At 41.5% G+C, this 19,358-nt stretch overlaps 1 protein-coding gene across 3 annotated transcripts in view; it reads right to left on the bottom strand.

Annotated features, from left to right (window-relative positions):
• Positions 1-19,358, bottom strand: part of PURG (purine rich element binding protein G) — a 363,872-nt gene that overhangs the window by 297,210 nt on the left and 47,304 nt on the right. For all 3 annotated transcript variants that reach the window (XR_012219969.1, XR_012219968.1, XM_073543565.1), the window contains exon 2: positions 2,807-2,878. The gene's annotated coding sequence lies outside the window, so the exon portion shown is untranslated. The remainder of the gene's footprint in view (positions 1-2,806; positions 2,879-19,358) is intronic.

Here is a 19,358-nt window from a genome sequence, read left to right as displayed (position 1 = left end):
GTTTGATTCTAGTCTCTTTTCCATTTTTATATGGTTCATGGCGTGTCAGGATCAGCATAGACACTAATATGATTCTTACCTATATTGGGGGCAATTTTGCCTTGCTATTTCTAATGTTCATATATAATATAATATGATATATTGTATTTTTGTACTAGATTTTGTGTGGCTGGTATTATAATACTGTTTCTAATGTTTCTATGAATAAACGCTGATTTGTATATTGTATATATTCTTTAAATAGTGTTTTTGTACTGGTGTGTATATCTATGTCTGCTTTGGAACTGCCTGCTCGCCTCCGGAGGCTTGTATGCCATGTATTGTGTGGATAATTGGTGTGCTATTGTGCATATTTGAATGCTGCTGTGTTTATTCGAATGAGCATTATTGTTAAGTACATGTTTTGTCTACATACACTTTGATTTAGCCCCTAGCCCTAGCACAGCGCCTAGCTGTGATAGCGGACTCTTGGCACTGTGCTCACGCAGGCACTCTGATTTGGCTCGCTCTCTCCTATGCGCAAGCGTGGTTTTTGTATAATTTTGGCTGAGACGTCAGCCTTTTCACAGCGCCCAATAGGGACCTGGCTTTTCCTGCGTTTGCATAGGCGCTTTTACATGGCCTGTGTTCCTGGTCATGTGGGCGCTTTGCAGTACCTCCCCCTTTTTCGTCATTGGATGCTCAGCTGTGTTCCATCTTGCACATGCCCTGTGATTTGGCGTGCTCTCCATGTCACGCAGGCGCTGTTCTTATCTCTCTCAGTGGAGACAGTTCCCATTTCCGGTTACGGCTTACAGCTCCCCACTTCTGGCGGTGTTTCCACTACACAGCGGTAGACTATTAGGTAATCTATTAAGATCTATTTATGGTACAGGCTGGCAACGGTGTCACTACTTCCCCTGATGAAGCCCTGCTTGCCAGGGCGATATGCGTGGGGCCATGGTTTTCTGCTACTCGGAGCTCTGATTCGGGGGGGTTTTGGTCCTGCTATATACACTGCATATCTGGTAAACTAAACCTTCTATTTCTTTCAGGCTTTCATGGGGCTATTGTTTCCACTATCCTATTAGCATTTCCAGTTATTGTACTGGCATATGCTTTTCTTGAGGGGGGCTCCGTATTATGAGGGTTGTCCCTCTCACTTATGTGGGTTAAACCAGGCTTTTATTTTCCTGGTTTCTATATGTATTATATGCCTCATGAGCCATTAGGGTTGACGTTTTTTCAGATATATGCTATGCATTTTGTACATATTGGGCCTTATAGCTACTTTTCTGAGTAGATATGTGCTTTTGGTTTTAATTGTGTTCTAATATCTCTTGTTGTGCCAATAAAGCTTGTACCACTATATTGTTTTAATTAAATCATATTTGTGGTGTGCATTATTTACAGTAGTGCCTTTCTTGTTTTAGTGCAACTCATTGTTCACTATTGTCACTGCAACCCTATTCTCAATGTATTGCTGTGTGCCTGGCACTCTCTTGTATTTGCATGCGTATAAATCAGGTCCTCCACTTTGCAAATAGTCTTCTCCCTAACAAAAACCCTCTACGTGTGTCTAGTTTTGAGAAAAAGTGCATTAATGACCCGATGGGAAAAGGAATCATATCCTCAATATACTCAATTCTTAACCCACCCCATGATGAGAAAAAACTGAAATTTATGATACAATGGGAAGAGGAAATGGGATTTGATTTGCCACTGAAGGACTGGAGATCCTGTTGTGATAACGTTGTCCAACGGAAGCCACCAATCATCCCTTGTGGAGACCTCATTGAAGGTTCTCCACAGGACATACCTTGTTCAAACCAAACTTCACAGTATATACCCAAATGTATCAGCGCTAAGTTATCGGGGTTGTGACCTTTCAGGAGATATGAAACATATCTGGTGGACTTGCCCAGTGGTCTCAGATCTCTGGCATGGAGTGAGACGTATTGTGAATCAATTGACAGGCAGGAAAATTCCTTTAGAACCTTCGATTTTTCTTCTGTGGGCGAAGCACCCGTCTCTTCCCAGAAGTCTCCATAAATTGGTAAACTTCCTTTTCATGGCCACCAAAATTCATATAGCGGCAAAATGGAAATCCCCAACACTGTCATTACTACTTGTTAAAGAAAAAAATGAATAATATTATGCTCTATGAACGCATAGAAGCCACTAGAAACAATATGTGGGATCAGTTCTTTAAGATTTGGGGACCATGGATGAACTTAGACCCAAACACCCAAATGGACAAAATCTTGCGCATATCACCGTAATATACCCAGACAGTGGAGGTGGGGAATTGAATCTAGACTGAAAACCAAGGTATATAATCATTATATGTTTGTCCTGAACTCGTGGTGCAGATGAGGATGAAATGAAACACCATTTACAAATTGGCTATTGAAAAAGTACTAGTTTCTTTAATGTACACTGTGGCTCCGCCATCATCTTGTGAAAGCCCAGAGCTCCAGCAGTTACCGTACATGGTTTCCTATGCGGTGGACTGGACTCCGGGAAAATGGCTGCCTGGGGGGGCGGGGCGGCGCATGCACAGATGGAGAGCTTGGCACCAAGATCTCAGGAGATGAGATCTCAGTGCTGACCAGGTAGTAGCAGAGATATTGCTTGACCCAGGCTGTTAAGTAAATCAGATTGTGTTTCTTTTTTTGTGTGTTTTTGAACAAAATGAACAGTGCATAAAAAGGAAAATATTTCGGAAGGGGCAAGGTGATTAAAAAAAAAAAAAAAAAATTAACAGCAGCAGCACTTCTATCATGACAGAGCAGAACCAAATAGTAGAAGTGGCCTGGTAACCTACCTGTGCTCAAGAAGAGATATCATCAAGTACAGGGTTGAAAACACCACTTCACAGCTCAAATTTAACCTGCACCTGTGGATAAAAATTAATAGCAGGTCAATCATTTTTTTTTCATTGTCATATTTCAATAACCCTAATATTTTTATTTTCCTTTCAAAGTAGTCAAGTCATGTGAGGTTTTTTTTGCAGTTATAGTTAACAGAGCCATTTTAGGGTACATATAATTTACTGATTAGCTTTTCTATTTTTGTGTGGGGGGATTCCAGACTGCCATAGTCCGCGTTCTACTCTGCAATGACAGTCTGCACAGCAGAGCAGCTGCACGTGATCATGCAGCCATAGGAGCAGAAAGCCAGCTGTCAGAAACAGCAAAGCCCCCTATAGAGAAGGTAGATACTTTTTGTTACCATTTCTGTCTTCCTTGTCGCTATATACACAGTGCTTAATAAGCTCTATTATGCAGCCAGGAGGCTCCATTTCCACTGTAATTGGGACAAATACCAGCCCCGATTACAAGCAAAAATCAGAAAAAATTGAAGCATTTAAATGTTGAAATGTCCCCCCCAAAAGGTCTTTTATGACAGGCACAGTGTTTGTAGTAAATGAAAAATAAAGAAAAATAAAAAAAAGTAGGTGATAACGCAAACCTTGCCAATCCACATTGCGGTTTATTACCCTGTCCCTGACAAAAAAAAAAAAAAAATAATAATATTGAGAGAGATGCATTTCCTTTATTTTCCCACCAATACAGGGGGAGGTGGAGGGTGAAAGTGGGAAAATAACAAAAATTAAGCCTCATGTATCATTATAGAAAAAGATGCAAAAAATAAATTAAATATTCGAAAGAAATTTTTTTTTACTGCTCTTTAAGTCACTTGTATGAAAAATCCTGAAAAAAAATGTGCCTATTCAGGTATTGAGGTAAATGGTCAGGTCCTGAAGTGGTTAAAATGGTCACTTCTGTTTCAACAAACTTTGCAAAAACTAATAATATGGATTCATGAGAAACTTTGTAATATTTCTTCTTTCTCCACTTAGGGGTTACTTTTTCAGTAGCCATCTCCTACACTCCGAGAAGCAGCTCAAATCCGTCAAAGAAAGATGGTCTGCCAGCAGAGTGAGGTATCAGATTGCACCCCTTTTATACTTATGGAGCACAGTCAGGCATCAGATTGCATCTTTATTATACTCTATGGAGCACAGTGATAGACAAGCAGACAGAGCTGCTGATCAAGCAACTGTTTTAGCTCACTTCAGTATAGGACTCACAGTCACAAAGGTACTAGCAACCATGGCCTGCAAATCCAGTGAGCTGTGAGAACGCAGGATGAGTTGACTTATTGGTGTCATTTTCTGCAACATACAAATCTTTGATCACTTTTTATTATGTCCTTGAGGTATGGCATGGAAAAAAATAAAAACTGCAATTCTACCTGTTTCATTTCGAAAAGTATTAATTTGCCTGGATTAAAAAACATGATTTAAACAACTTAGGGTAATCTAAAAAATTGATGGCAAATTTAATTTATGTTTTTTATACATTAAAGAAAGTAATTTTTATTGAAGAAAAAAAAAAAAAAAAAAAGATATACTGTTTTTTATTCTCCTTTTAGGACTTGAACATGGATGATCCTGCTCTGCTGTACTGCAGGCTCTCTATTAAGCACTTAAGCCCCCTTTTACATTTAGCGATGCACCAGCGATCCCGACCACAATACGACCCGGTCAGGATCGCTGGTGCATCGTTAAATGGTCGATAGTGAGCTGCCACACAGGCAGATCTCACCAGCAACGTAGCAGCTGTCGTTACTTACCTTTCAGACGAGGCGATGAGGACGTCCTCCACCCGCGTACACGCGTCGCTCATCGGCTCCAGCAGGAAGCAGCGGACGAGAAATTAACCTGGACGATCTCGCGTGACCAGCGATAACCAGCGGGGGAGCCGGTCAGAGGTAAGTATCACATGTAGCGATCTCGCTAGCAATATCGCTGTTGCGTCACAAAATCGGTGACGCTTCTGCTAGCGATATCACTATGTGTAAAGCCCCCTTAACTCTTACACTAGGGATGGTCCAAACAATACAAACAATTGTTACCACCCACCTTTTGTATCTCCCTTTTTCCTCATAGATTGTAAGCTTGTGAGCAAGGCCCTCATTCCTCTTGGTATCTGTTATAATCTATGTGTTTATTGCTATGCTGTAATGTCTATTGTCTGTACAAGTCCCCTCTAAAATGTAAAGTGCTGCGGAATATGTTGGCGTTATTATTATTAATTATAACGCTGCCAGGATCACAGAAATCCATTTGCACCACATAATCACATTACATAAAAGGCGATTCCTCCCTTACATATTTAACCACTTCCATGTTTCGGTGGCCATCAACAACAGCACCTAAAGGGTTCAATTGGTCAGATACAAGGTTGGGTGTTGGCATACCTGCAAGATCAGGAACAGAGCTATGAAAGTAAGTGAAAGATCAATATAGGACTCCGCCTGTTCCTGTGTTGATCTCTCGGATGCAGTCATAGCCCTGTTCCTGATCTTGCATATTAACCCCTTTCTGACATCCGACGTACTATCCCGTCCATGGGACCCGGGCCCCTATGCCCATGGACGGGATAGTACGTCTACCGCGATCAGCGGCGCCCACGTGGTGAGCGCCGCTGACCGCGGCCGGGTGTTAGCTGATTATCACAGCTGACACCAGGCACAATGTGTCAGGGGCGGTCACGGACCGCCCCCGACACGTTAACCCCTTGCACACCGCGATCAAACACGATCGCGGTGTACCGGGGGTTAAAGGTAAGCATCAGCAGGGAGGGGGCTCCCTCCGTGCTTCCCTGAGCCCCCCACGGCAGCGCAATGTGCAGCACTGCTGCAGGCCCCCGAATCCAAGATGGCAACGGGGGCCTTCAGGGGGCCTGTAGGAAGCTGGCTTCCTCAGTGCCTGCAAAGCGCAGGCAAGAGGAAGTCTTCTTCAATGCCTGTGACAGATTGCTGATCTGTCACAGGACAGTGATGTCCCACCTGGGACTATGTAATAAAGTTACAAAAAAGTGTTAAAATAATAAAAAAAAAAAAAAAAAAATCAAAAAAAAAATCGCCAAATTAGAAAAAAAAAAAAAATATTCCCCCAAATACATTTTTTAGAAATAAAAAAAAACAAAAAAAAAACAATAAAAGCACACATATTAGGTATCGCCGCGTCCGTAACGACCCGCCCTATAAAACTGTCCCATTAGTTAACCCCTTTAGCGAACCCCTTAAAAAATAAAAAACGAAGCAAAAAATAATGATTTATTATCATACCGCCAAACAAAAAGTGTAATAACGCGCGATCAAAAAGAGGCATATAAATATCCATGGTACCGCTGAAAACGTCATCTTGTTCCGCAAAAAACTAGCCGCCACACAGCATCATCAGCAAAAAAATAAAAAAAGTTATAGCTCGCAGAATAAAGCGATGCAAAAATAATTATTTTTTATATAAAATAGTTTTCATTGCATAAAACCGACAAAACATAAAAAAAGACCTAAATGAGGTATCGCTGTAACCGTACTGACCCGAAGAATAAAACCGCTTTATCAATTTTACCGCACGCGGAACGGTGTAAACGCACCCTCAAAAGAAATTCATGAAACACTGGTTTTTGTTCATTCTGCGTCCCAAAAATCGAAATAAAAAGCGATCAAAAAATGTCACGAGCCCGAAAATGGTACCAATAAAAACATCAACTCGTCCCGCAAAAAATAAGACCTCACATGACTCGGTGGCTCAAAAAATGGAAAAATTATAGCTCTCAATATGTGGTGATGCAAAAACTATTTTTACAATAAAAAGCGTCTTTTAGCCTATGACAGCTGCCAAACATAAAAACCGCCATAAATAGTAAATCAAACCCCCCGTTATCACCCCCTTAGTTAGGGAAAAATAATAAAATAAAAAAAAATATATTTATTTCCATTTTTCCATTAGGGTTAGGGCTAGGGTTGAGATTAGGGTTAGGGGTGTGTTGGGGTTCGTGTTGGAGCTAGAATTGGGGGTTTCCACTGTTTGGGCACATCAGGGGCTCTCCAAATGCAACATTGCGTCTGATCTCAATTCCAGCCAATTCTGAGTTGAAAAAGTCAAATGGTCGCTCCTTCCCTTCCAAGCTCTGCCATGCACCCAAACAGTGTTTTACCCCCACATGTAGGGTATCAGCCTACTCAGGACAAATTGCAAAACAATTTTTGGGGTCCAATTTCTCCTGTTACCCTTAGGAAAATAAAAAATTGGGGGAAAAAATATCATTTTTGTGGAAAAAAATGATTTTTTTATTTTCACGTCCGAGCGTTATAAACTTCTGTGAAGCACTTGGGGGTTCAAAGTGCTCACCACACATCTAGATAAGTTCCGTGGGGGGTCTAGTGTCCAAAATGGGGTCACTTGTGGGGAGTTTCAATAGTTTAGGTACATCAGGGGCTCTCCAAACGCACATGACACCCGCAGACCATTCCATCAGAGTCTGCATTCCAAAACGTCACTGCTTCCCTTCCGAGCCCCGACGTGTGTCCATACAGTAGTTTTCTCCCACATATGGGGTGTCAGGTACTCATGACAAATTGGACAACAACTTTTGGGGTCCAATTTCTCCTGTTACCCTTGGGAAAATGAAAAAATTGGGGACTAATTGATCATGTTTGTGGAAAAAATACGATTTTTTTATTTTCATGCCCTGGCATTATAAACTTCTGTGAAGCCCTTGGGGGTTCAAAGTGCTCACCTCACATCTGGATAAGTTCCTTAGGGGGTCTAGTTTTCAAAATGGGGTCACTTGTAGGGGGTTTCCACTGTTTAGGTACATCAGGGACTCTCCAAACGTGACATGGCGTCTGATCTGAATTCCAGCCAATTTTGCATTGAAAAAGTCAAACGGCGCTCCTTCCATTCTGAGCTCTGCCATGCGCCGAAACAGTCATTCCCCCCCACAAAGCGTACTCAGGACAAATTGCACAATAACTTTTGCAGTCCAATTTCTCCTGTTACACTTGGTAAAATAAAAAAAATTGAACCTGAAGTATTTTTTTTGTGAAAAAAAGTTAGGTGTTCATTTTTTTTTTAAATATTCAAAAAAAATTCCTGTGACGCACCTAAAGGGTTAATAAACTTCTTGAATGTGGTTTTGAGCACCTTAAGGGGTGCAGTTTTTAGAATGGTGTCACTTTTGGGTATTTTCTATCATATAGACCCCTCAAAGTGGCTTCAAATGTGATGTGGTCCTAAAAATAAAATGGTGCTGTAAAAATGAGAAATCGCTGGTCAACTTTTAACCCTTATAACTTCCTAACAAAAAAAAATTTTGGTTCCAAAATTGTGCTGATGTAAAGTAAACATGTGGGAAATGTTAGTTAAAGTTTTTTGTGTGCCGTATCTCTGTGATTTAAGGGCATAAAAATTCAAAGTTGGAAAATTGCAAAATTTTCAAAATTTTTGCCAAATTTCTGTTTTTTTCACAAATAAACGCAAGTTATTTGAATGAAATTTTACCACTAACATGAAGTACAATATGTCACGAGAAAACAATGTCAGAATCACCGGGATCCATGGAAGCGTTCCAGAGTTATGACCTCATAAAGGTACAGTGGTCAGAATTGTAAAAATTGGCCCGGTCATGAACGTGCAAACCACCCTTGGGGGTGAAGGGGTTAATGACAAAACTATGATTTTTAATGCCTGAACAATCCATTCATCTGATAGACAAGCGTTTTTACTCATTTGCCAGGTAATTGCCGGCATGTTTATGTGTGCTAATAATTGAGAAAGCGTTGCTGCGAACACTTGTGCAATGATTATTAAATCACAAAACTCAAGATAAAAAGCGGACGGCACCGCTGTTACCGTGTGACTTCAAATGATGTGCGGCATACAGAAGCCCAGCAGCTGGGAATCTCGGGTGCCAGACCTGGAAACAGTCAATCCTGGGAATCCATGCAAAGAGAAGAGGTCGCACTCATCGAGATGGAAGTTTCACTGATTTATTGACATATCATGAACATGTCAAGTCGGGGGAGTGACATAAGGAGTGCTAGAAAGGCTGACTGGCCGTTTCGCGCTGCTCGAGGACCCGTTGAAGCGCTCGAGCAGCGCGAAACGGCCGTTGTCAGCCTTTCTAGCACTCCTTATGTCACTCCCCCGACTTGACATGTTCATGATATGTCAATAAATCAGTGAAACTTCCATCTCGAGGAGTGCGACCTCTTCTCTTTGCATGGATTGCAATGATTATTAACCTGTGTAAATGGAACCTTAGATTTAAAGGGAATCTGTCAAAAGTGATTTCACCACCCCTCCCCCGAACTACTATTGTACGCACATAGCTCTTAAAAAAACAACTGCAGCAATATCTTTTACATGACTAGTCTAATACTGCATTACTGATAATTCATGTTTGAATCGATAAGTAAATGAGGCTGAAAAACTATGGTGGATATGAAGCCTCCGACACTCCAGCTATAGTGTCCTTCCACCGCCACCTCATTCTGAATGACTGCTCCTTAGCCTAAAGTTACACATCATTGAAGCTGTCAGTCAAGCAGGAGACGGCACTGGATGGGGAATAGTAGAGCTGTAGTGACGCAGGCTTCAGATCTACAGCCTCATTTACATATCAACTCAAACAAAGACTTCTAACGGAGGAACAGACTGGTCATGTAAATGTATTGCTGGGTTTGTCTTTGAAAGGGCTGCATGCACATAGTTTGGGGAGAGGGGTGAAACACTGCTGACAGATTCTTTAAGACTGTTTAGAAAAATGTACACGTCATCTTGGCTGCAGTTGAATGTGTGTCACAAAAGGTGAGATTGTAGACACAGATAGGTTCTATGCGCTAAGGAAAAAAAAACAAAACTGGCGGCATGATGACTGGATATATAATAACTAACATATGAAACATTACAGAAAGTAAAAAACTAAGGTAGAAAAGAGGAGGAATCACGTGTGCTAGAAACCCATCAGGTTTCAATTTTATTAATTTTTTAAATGTTCACCTAAAAAAAAAATCTACCATAATTTTATATTAAGTGGATGGAGGTGCAGGAGAGATTCCTCCTTTCTTATATACCGTAATAGCTGCACTCAACCTCATCTAGACAACCTTATCTGTGGTCAAGGCACTCACCACCATTTTAGTAAAAGTCTAACAAAATGCAAGTTACAATTAAATCATTACAATTTCTAGTTTTAGCTTTGTTAACGAGATTTTACAAGCATAAATGCCAAAGATTAACCGCTTATAATAGGCTTCTTTTTCCTACACCCACAGGCAGCAGTGGCCCCCAAACAATGAACAGCGTAGAGACATTGTGCAGAGAGAAAGCCATCGCAGCCACAACGCTTTCAGACCCATTCTAGTTCAAACGTTATTGCTCTGTTAATGTGAAATTCCAATTCTGCCTAGAAGCAGGTTTACTGATTTATGGCCATTGTCATAAAGAGCAGCACTGGATCAAAGGCTGAGTACAGGAAGGAGAGCACACACATATTTTGGCACTGAGTCCTTCTAAATTAGGGACAAAAATCTAAACCTGATAAATATATATCATTATGATCAGTTTTATTTTTTTCACTGCAACATACTGCGATAGAAATCATATATTGGAGTTCAAATGTTAATTTCAGCAAGCTTTAGGGAGAACAAATACTGTATAAAATTAGGTTTTCACCGCACATCATAAGCAATTTTATATTTTTGCTCCTAATAGAAAATTGTTCTGAGTCTCCAACTCCAGCACTGAACGTCATCACCTGCAATCCACATTGACACACACATTTGTTTTGCCAGGCTAAACAACGTGGAATGAACTTTTGCTTGAAAAGCCAACCTCAAAAATTCCACGCATTGAAAAAAGGTATGCCACCACATACCAACTCTGTGTGAACATACTCCTGGCAAATGGTGGCCCATAGGCTAGCCACAACAGTTTCCTTCCTACATCTATGACCTACTTTCCTGCTCGCTCATCTCTGGTCCTCACAAGTCCTTGTCTTCTCACACAATCATCGCCAAGATTTCTCCTGTGCATCCCTTATACTCTGAAATTTACTACAGTATACAAAAAACAGATTTTACTATCGCCTTCAAAATTATCAAAGAAAACCCAGAACCCACATCTTCAGAAAGGAGTACAATAGTAGTCCTCTACATCTACACTACTATATGAGCAGGTTCTATCTTCATCTCCATTTTTTTTATTTTAAGACTAAGTTCTTGTGGACACATTCAGCTCTCTGGGTGTAATTGTCGGTAACTCACTTAGTCTACATAAATTAGCGGGTTTTTAGGATTCTTGTTAAAAGGCAATGTGGCTTAGAAAGGGTGCCCACACATGAAATAATTGGCCTCCCTGGATTTCCAGATGTCCCTATTCTTGGACTCTCTGGTATCAGGCCATTGCTTCTTATGGATTCGTCAGGCAGATAAGATAACTTGTTTAGTTCCATGTGTGGGCACCCTTTCTGAGCAGGTATCTGGATGGGTAGAGGGTGTTCTTAAACCCCTGGTAAAGGATAAACCCAGCTACATTCAGGACACAACTGACCTATTGAATAAACTAGCAGCAATAGGTCCTCTACCAGAAGGAACCATCCTGGCCACCATGGCTGTGGAATCTTTGTACTCTAATATCCCACACCAGGATGGATTAAATGACTGCAAAGTCTTCATGGAAAACACCAGGAATTATACGAATTCTGTGGTGAAACGCACAAAATTACACCCACAATTACTTTGAATTTGACAAGGAGATCCATCTACAGCAGACTGGCACAGCTATGGGAAGTAAAATGGCTCCACAGTATGCAAATTTTTTCATGGCAAAGCTTGAAAGTGACATTTGTCCTCATGTTCCATCAGGCCTCTGGCCTACTACCGCTACATTGATGATATTTTAATTATCTGGACTGAGTCTCAGCAACAACTAAAGTCGTTCCACGAACAGTTTAATCAATTTCATTCCACCAACTTAACACTCAATTACTCCAGCACTGAAATTAACTTTTTAGACACCATCATAAAGCTGAAGAACAATGAAATAGAGACATCCCTGTCTCAGAAGCCAATCGACCGTCCAACATACCTTAAATGGGACAATTTCCATCCAAAACACAAACTATTGTCTACAGCCAAGCCATCAGATACAATCGCATATGTTCCAACCCCTTGGATAGAGACACACACCTTAGTTGCCTCAGAAAGACCTTTTTGAATCAGGGCTACCATCCAAGAACAATTGAAAACCAAATTACAAGAGCCACCAGAATATCAAGGAATTACCTGCTACATTACAAAGCTAAAGATGAAAATAACCGGGTGCCTCTAGTGGTCACCTACAATCCAAATCTGGAGGTGCTAAGGGGAGCTGCACAGAAATTACAACCTTTACTACAAAAACATGCCCGATCACAATCCATATTTCCAGACCCCCCACTGCTGTGTTTTAGGCAGCCTTCAAATTTAAGAAGCATCATTGTCAGAAGCGCCCCGTCCTCCCCCACAGCTGCAGGAACCTTTCCTTGCAACCAGAAAAAATGTAAAACCTGTCCATTTATAATGAGCACGGACAAGATAAAGATCCCCAACTCACATCAGGACTACAAGATCCCAGGTACTTTCAGCTGCATCACATCTAATGTGGTGTACCTAATCATTTGTAATAAATGTCCAACTGGGGTTCTTAATGTGGGGGAGACAGGGCAAAAACTGAGAACAAGGGTGAATTCTCATCGTCACACAATAAAAGAAAAAAGAATGGATCAACCTGTGGCAAAAAATTTTTGTATCCCCGGTCATAGCATTATGGACATTAAATTACTTGTATTAAAAGGTAACTTCATGTCTCACAGAGACAGAAGAGTCTGGGAGAATAAATTTATGACAACTTTTGACACCCTCAGTGCAGGAATGAATGTGTTGCATGGATGGTGGAATTACAAAGGGAGGCAATCACTGAAAAAGTAATTTTTGGTATCATCTAAAGACTACAGACCACGAAAATTGACATTTGCAAACCCCTGATATTATGGCAACAGACTGATTACTTAAGATGACATCTTGGTAGCAGTGGATGGATTGAGGTTAGACCAGATCTTATCAAACATCTGAGGGCAATTACAGATCATATATAAGCTCTTACAGTAAGGAAATAATGGTTTACTAGCTTTAACGATTGCTCTTGTAACAATGGTGGGTGTGGACGCACTGTGCCACGGACCAGGCTTACCCTGGAGCTTCAGACGATGAGTATAGACTTGGCTGCCGGTAGTCACCAGGTACAGCTCCAGGGTAGTTCCTGGGTGTGCAGCAGCTGACCGGAGGATCAAACACACAGGTATGAGATACAGTGGACAGAGGTAAGGATGTGGTCAGACAATTCGAGGTCAGGGAAAATAGTACGGGTTCAATATATGTAGCAATGGTCAGAATAAATGGGTAGGCAAGCAGGGTCAGAAAACAGGAGAGTCTATATAAGAATTATCTTACAGCAATCTAGAAAGAAACTACTAGAACCTTAGATCAGGCAAGGGAGTGGTGTGAAAAGCTGCCTAAAAAAAATTCCCTGCTGCTTGGGGATACGCCAGATATCTCACCTATGCAAGACACGATGGGGTTAAATACCCGAAAAAGTAGGGTGGCGCTTGCCACCTGTGCGAGTCACCGGCGTAAACTTCCACGCCATTATTATGACTTCCCTCACACAAATAAGGAGGAGTCTTAGCAGGGCTATGGAGTCAGCAGAGTCAGAGTCGTGGAGTTGGAGCCAATTTTGGTGGAGTCGGAGTCATGGAAATTGAGGAGTTGAAGGTTTGGCTTACCGATTCCACAACCCTGAGTCTTAGGCTGGAGTCACACTAAACAAATATTTAAAAAAAAAAAAAAAAAAAAAAAAAAAAAAAATTTGATTATCACTGACGATATTTGCTCAAATGTAATACAGGCGTCATACAAGTAGAATCCGATTATTCACACTTAGCACTCGATTTACATCTTAATGCAGCGCGATTGCAATGCGATTTTAACGTGAACTTTAACAGAGAATTGCTCTGTCATTTACACATTTTCAAAGGAAATATTCATCAACATTAACAGAATTAAACACTTGAAACACCGTGTCTGCAAATTGAGATTCTGATTTGGCTTGTATCCTAAGTCATACTACAAGACTCGTTAAAGGGTTGATTGTGACTTGTAGGATCGCTACTACCAATAGGTGGCGCTGTAGAGTAAAAGTCCTCTTTCTTTCTGAAGAGGCAATTTGCATATTATTTTCCCAGAGGAGCATTGCACGGCGAATAAGTCTCCTTACCTTGACAAGCCACAGCTGGCATGTCACTCTCCGCAAGGAGAAACCTTACTTCTTAGACCCTAGTCCAGAGCCTCTCACCTTGCCAAATCAGATCTCATACTTTGCACTGACGAGAGCCAACAGCTCGAAACACCGTGTCTGCAAATTGAGATTCTGATTTGGCTTGTATCCTAAGTCATACTACAAGACTCGTTAAAGGGTTGATTGTGACTTGTAGGATCGCTACTACCAATAGGTGGCGCTGTAGAGTAAAAGTCCTCTTTCTTTCTGAAGAGGCAATTTGCATATTATTTTCCCAGAGGAGCATTGCACGGCGAATAAGTCTCCTTACCTTGACAAGCCACAGCTGGCATGTCACTCTCCGCAAGGAGAAACCTTACTTCTTAGACCCTAGTCCAGAGCCTCTCACCTTGCCAAATCAGATCTCATACTTTGCACTGACGAGAGCCAACAGCTCGAAACACCGTGTCTGCAAATTGAGATTCTGATTTGGCTTGTATCCTAAGTCATACTACAAGACTCGTTAAAGGGTTGATTGTGACTTGTAGGATCGCTACTACCAATAGGTGGCGCTGTAGAGTAAAAGTCCTCTTTCTTTCTGAAGAGGCAATTTGCATATTATTTTCCCAGAGGAGCATTGCACGGCGAATAAGTCTCCTTACCTTGACAAGCCACAGCTGGCATGTCACTCTCCGCAAGGAGAAACCTTACTTCTTAGACCCTAGTCCAGAGCCTCTCACCTTGCCAAATCAGATCTCATACTTTGCACTGACGAGAGCCAACAGCTCGAAACACCGTGTCTGCAAATTGAGATTCTGATTTGGCTTGTATCCTAAGTCATACTACAAGACTCGTTAAAGGGTTGATTGTGACTTGTAGGATCGCTACTACCAATAGGTGGCGCTGTAGAGTAAAAGTCCTCTTTCTTTCTGAAGAGGCAATTTGCATATTATTTTCCCAGAGGAGCATTGCACGGCGAATAAGTCTCCTTACCTTGACAAGCCACAGCTGGCATGTCACTCTCCGCAAGGAGAAACCTTACTTCTTAGACCCTAGTCCAGAGCCTCTCACCTTGCCAAATCAGATCTCATACTTTGCACTGACGAGAGCCAACAGCTCGAAACACCGTGTCTGCAAATTGAGATTCTGATTTGGCTTGTATCCTAAGTCATACTACAAGACTCGTTAAAGGGTTGATTGTGACTTGTAGGATCGCTACTACCAATAGGTGGCGCTGTAGAGTAAAAGTCCTCTTTCTTTCTGAAGAGGCAATTTGCACACTTGAAATAGATCACTTTGTAATGACTATGAGATTCACTTTTTGCATGGAAGAATTGAAATTAACTTGTTGATATTCTAATTTTGTGAGAAGTACCTGTATGAGTGTGACGCTGACATCTATATAGAGTGCCTTGCGAAAATATTCGGCTCCCTGGAACTTTTCAACCTTTTCCCCACATATCATGCTTCAAACATAAAGATACCAAATGTAAATTTTTGCTTTAGAATCAACAACAAGTGGGACACAATTGTGAAGTTGAACTAAATTTATTGGTTATTTTAAATTTTTGTGGAAATTCAGAAACTGAAAAGTGGGGCGTGCAATATTATTCACGCCCCTTTAACTTAATACTTTGTTGCGCCACCTTTTGCTGCGATTACAGCTACAAGTCGCTTGGGGTAGGTCTTTATCGGTTTTGTACATCGAGAGACTGAGATTCTTGCCCATTCTTCCTTGGCAAACAGCTCGAGCTCAGTGAGGTTTGATTGAGATCGTTTGTGAACAGCAGTTTTTAGCTCTTTTCACAGATTCTCGATTGGATTCAGGTCTGGACTTTGACTTGGCCATTCTAACACCTGGATACGTTTATTTGTGAACCATTCCATTGTAGATTTTGCTTTATGTTTGGGATCATTGTCTTGTAGGAAGACAAATCTCCGTCCCAGTCTCTTGTCTTTTGCAGACTTCAACAGGTTTTCTTCAAGAAGGGTGCTGTATTTAGCTTCATCCATCTTCCCACCAATTTTAACCATCTCCCCTGTCCCTGCTGAAGAAAAGTAGGCCAAAACCATGATGCTGCCACCACATTTGACAGTGGGCATTGTGTGTTCAGGGTGATGAGCTGTGTTGCCTTTACGCCAAACATATGATTTGGCATTGTTGCCAAAAAGTTTGAGTTTAGTTTAATCTGACCAGAGCACCTTCTTCCACATGTTTGGTGTGTCTCCTAGGTGGCTTGTTGTGAACTTTAAATGACACTTTCTTTATGGATATCTTTGAGAAATGGCTTTTTTCTTGCCACTCTTCCATAAAGGTCAGATTTGTGCAGTGTACAAATGATTGTTGACCTATGAACAGACTGTCCCACCTCAGCTGTAGATCTCTGCAGTTCATCCAGAGTGATCATGGGCCTCTTGGCTGCATCTCTGATCAGTCTTGTTTGAGATGAAAGTTTAGAGGGACAGCCGGGTCTTGGTAGATTTGAAGTGGTATGATAATCCTATTTCAATATGATCGCTTGCACAGTGCTCCTTGGGATGTTTAAGGTTTTGGAAATCATTTTGTATCCAAATCTGGCTTTAAACTTCTCCACAACAGTATCACGGACCTGCCTGTTGTGTTCCTTGGTCTTAATGATGCTCTCTGTGCTTCAAACAGAACCTTGAGACTATCACAGAGCAGTTGCATTTATATGGAGACTTAATTACACACAGGTGGATTATATTTATCATCATTGGTCATTTAGGACAACATTGTATCTTTCAGAGATACACAATGAACTACTGGAGTGAGTTTGCTGCGCTGAATAATATTGCACGCCCCACTTTTCAGTTTTTGAATTTCTGCAAAAATTTAAAATAAGCAATACATTTCGTTCAATTTCACAATTGTGTTCCACTTGTTGTTGATTCTTCACCAAAAATTTACATTTGGAATCTTTATGTTTGAAGCATAATATGTGGGAAAAGGTTGAAAAGTTCCAGGGAGCCGAATACTTTAGCAACGCAACACACTGTATGTATGTATATATTATATATACATATATTACAGAGATAGATAGAAGAAAAGCCATCAATTTAGCAGCCACACACTGTAAAATCACAGCAGGGGCCGATAGAATAGATGGATTACATACAGCATATACACATAAAATAGATATACAGATGTCAGTGTCAAATACAATTAGTACACTGTGGGCAGCTTACTGTACATGTATTTAACAAAAGATTGTTTCTCAGAAAAAAAAAAAAAGAAGAAGTGGTGTTTATTCCAGCGTAATTTTCCTAACCAGCAGAGGGAAATTGACGGCTGGGGCAGCAGTTTATACCAGGGCTGTGGAGTCGTTAAGCCAAACCTCTGACTCCGACTTCAACTCCACAGCCTTGGTTTATAGCCTGGGAAGGGGGTAATACCCATGGAGCATCCCAGGCTATTAATATCAGCTCACAAAGCTGTATACTTAGCCTTTACTGGCTATTAAAATAAATGATGTATGGTCCCCCTATAATTAATAAACCATCAAGGACTACGCAGACAGCTATGGGCTGATGTTAATAGTCTAGGAAGGGGCAATGGATTCTCCCCCCCCAGGCTAAAAATATCAACTCCCAGTCACCCCAGAAAAGGCACATGTTCTTACTTGTCCTGTAGCGGTGGCAAGTGGGGTGATAGTTGGGGGGTTGATGTCACCTTTGTATTGTCAGGTGACATCAAGCCCAGAGGTTAGTAATGGAGAGGCATCATTAAGACTCCCCCATTAGTAACCCCATAGTAAAAGCAATTTTCTCACGGTGCTCCTGCTGACATCAGATAGGTGAAGTGAGTTAATTGGCTGTGAGCTCCCGGGACCTTTCTGACAGTAGAAGTCAGGTCTGTAATGCTTAGAAAAAGTATGGACTGATGACCAGGTAGAAGCTCTGCGGATCTGCTTGATGGAAGTACTGGCTTTTTCAGCCCAGGAGGCAGACAGTCCTAGTGAAGTAAGCAATGATTTTCTCTGGAGGCCAGTATACTTCAGTAATTGCTCTTTTTATCCAGTTGGCAATCATGGTCTTGGAAGTCTTCTTTTTATTCTGGCCATAAAGCTGTAGAAACAGATTTTGGCCTTTCCTGGACTCCTGCGTCTCCTGGAGATAATGAAGGACTATTCCTCTTAAATCCAGAGTATGCAATTCCTCTTCCTTCTTGTTTGTTGGATTCTTGCAGAAGAGGGTAGAATTATCGCCTGAGATCTGTTTAACTCAGACTATCTTGGGTAGAAATGATGGGTTGACGAAGCACAGTCTTCCAGTATTCTCAAGTATGGTTCGATTATTGAGAGAGCCTGTAGTTCGCCCACCCATCTAGCTGGATTGATCAATACCAGGAACGCAGTCTTTAAAGACAGCCTTTCCAGTTTTATCGATAAGGGCTCAAAATGGTGTTAGTGTCAGCCCCTTAAGGCCACGAGGCAACTAGACTAATCATTGCGGGAGGCAGCTGTCATGAATCTTTTCACCCACCGATGCTCGGCCAGGCTCTGGTCAAAATAGGTACTTAATGCTGCCACTTGTACTTTGAGGGCAGTAGGTTTGAGACCCTTCTCAAGTCCTTCTTGTAGAAAATCCAGGATTTGGGTGATGTTTGGTTGTCGAGGATTTGGATGTTCAGGTGCACACCATGACACAAAAGTCTTTCAGGTTTCGTGATATATGGCATTTCTTACCGCCTTCCTTCTTTTTTGAAGGGTCTTAATGACTGTCTGAGAGGCCCTTGGCTTTTAAAATTGAGAATTCAGAAGCCAGGCGCTAGGTGTAAATTCTCGAGGCCTGGATGGTAAATTGGCCCCTGGTGAAGGAAGTCACTGATTGGTGGAAGGATCAGGTGACCATCCACACATTACATAAGGTCCCAAACCAGCTTCTTTTTTGGTCATTGTGGTGCTATCAATATTACTTTGGTCGGCTCGGTTCTTATTTTCTGCAGTCTTTGGTAGAATTGAGATCTGAGGGAAGTTGTATGCCAGCTTGAACTTCCACTGGTGGGCAAACGGGTCCACGCCTAGACAGGCATCATCTGTGTTCAAATAGAAGTACTGGGTTACTTTTGCATTCTGGCATACTGCCAATAGATCTACTTCTTAGTAACCCCACTTTCTGGAAGACTTCTAAAGTTAGACTCCATTCCCGTGCTCAGGAAGTCGGCCTGTATGTTGACTGATTC

Source organism: Dendrobates tinctorius, unplaced genomic scaffold, assembly GCF_039654945.1.
Source record: "Dendrobates tinctorius isolate UK_male_01 unplaced genomic scaffold, ASM3965494v1 ptg000011l, whole genome shotgun sequence".
NCBI classification, from domain to species: Eukaryota; Metazoa; Chordata; class Amphibia; order Anura; family Dendrobatidae; genus Dendrobates; species Dendrobates tinctorius.
Note: the sequence above shows the minus strand (reverse complement) of the source record. Positions and strands in the feature narration are given on the sequence as shown.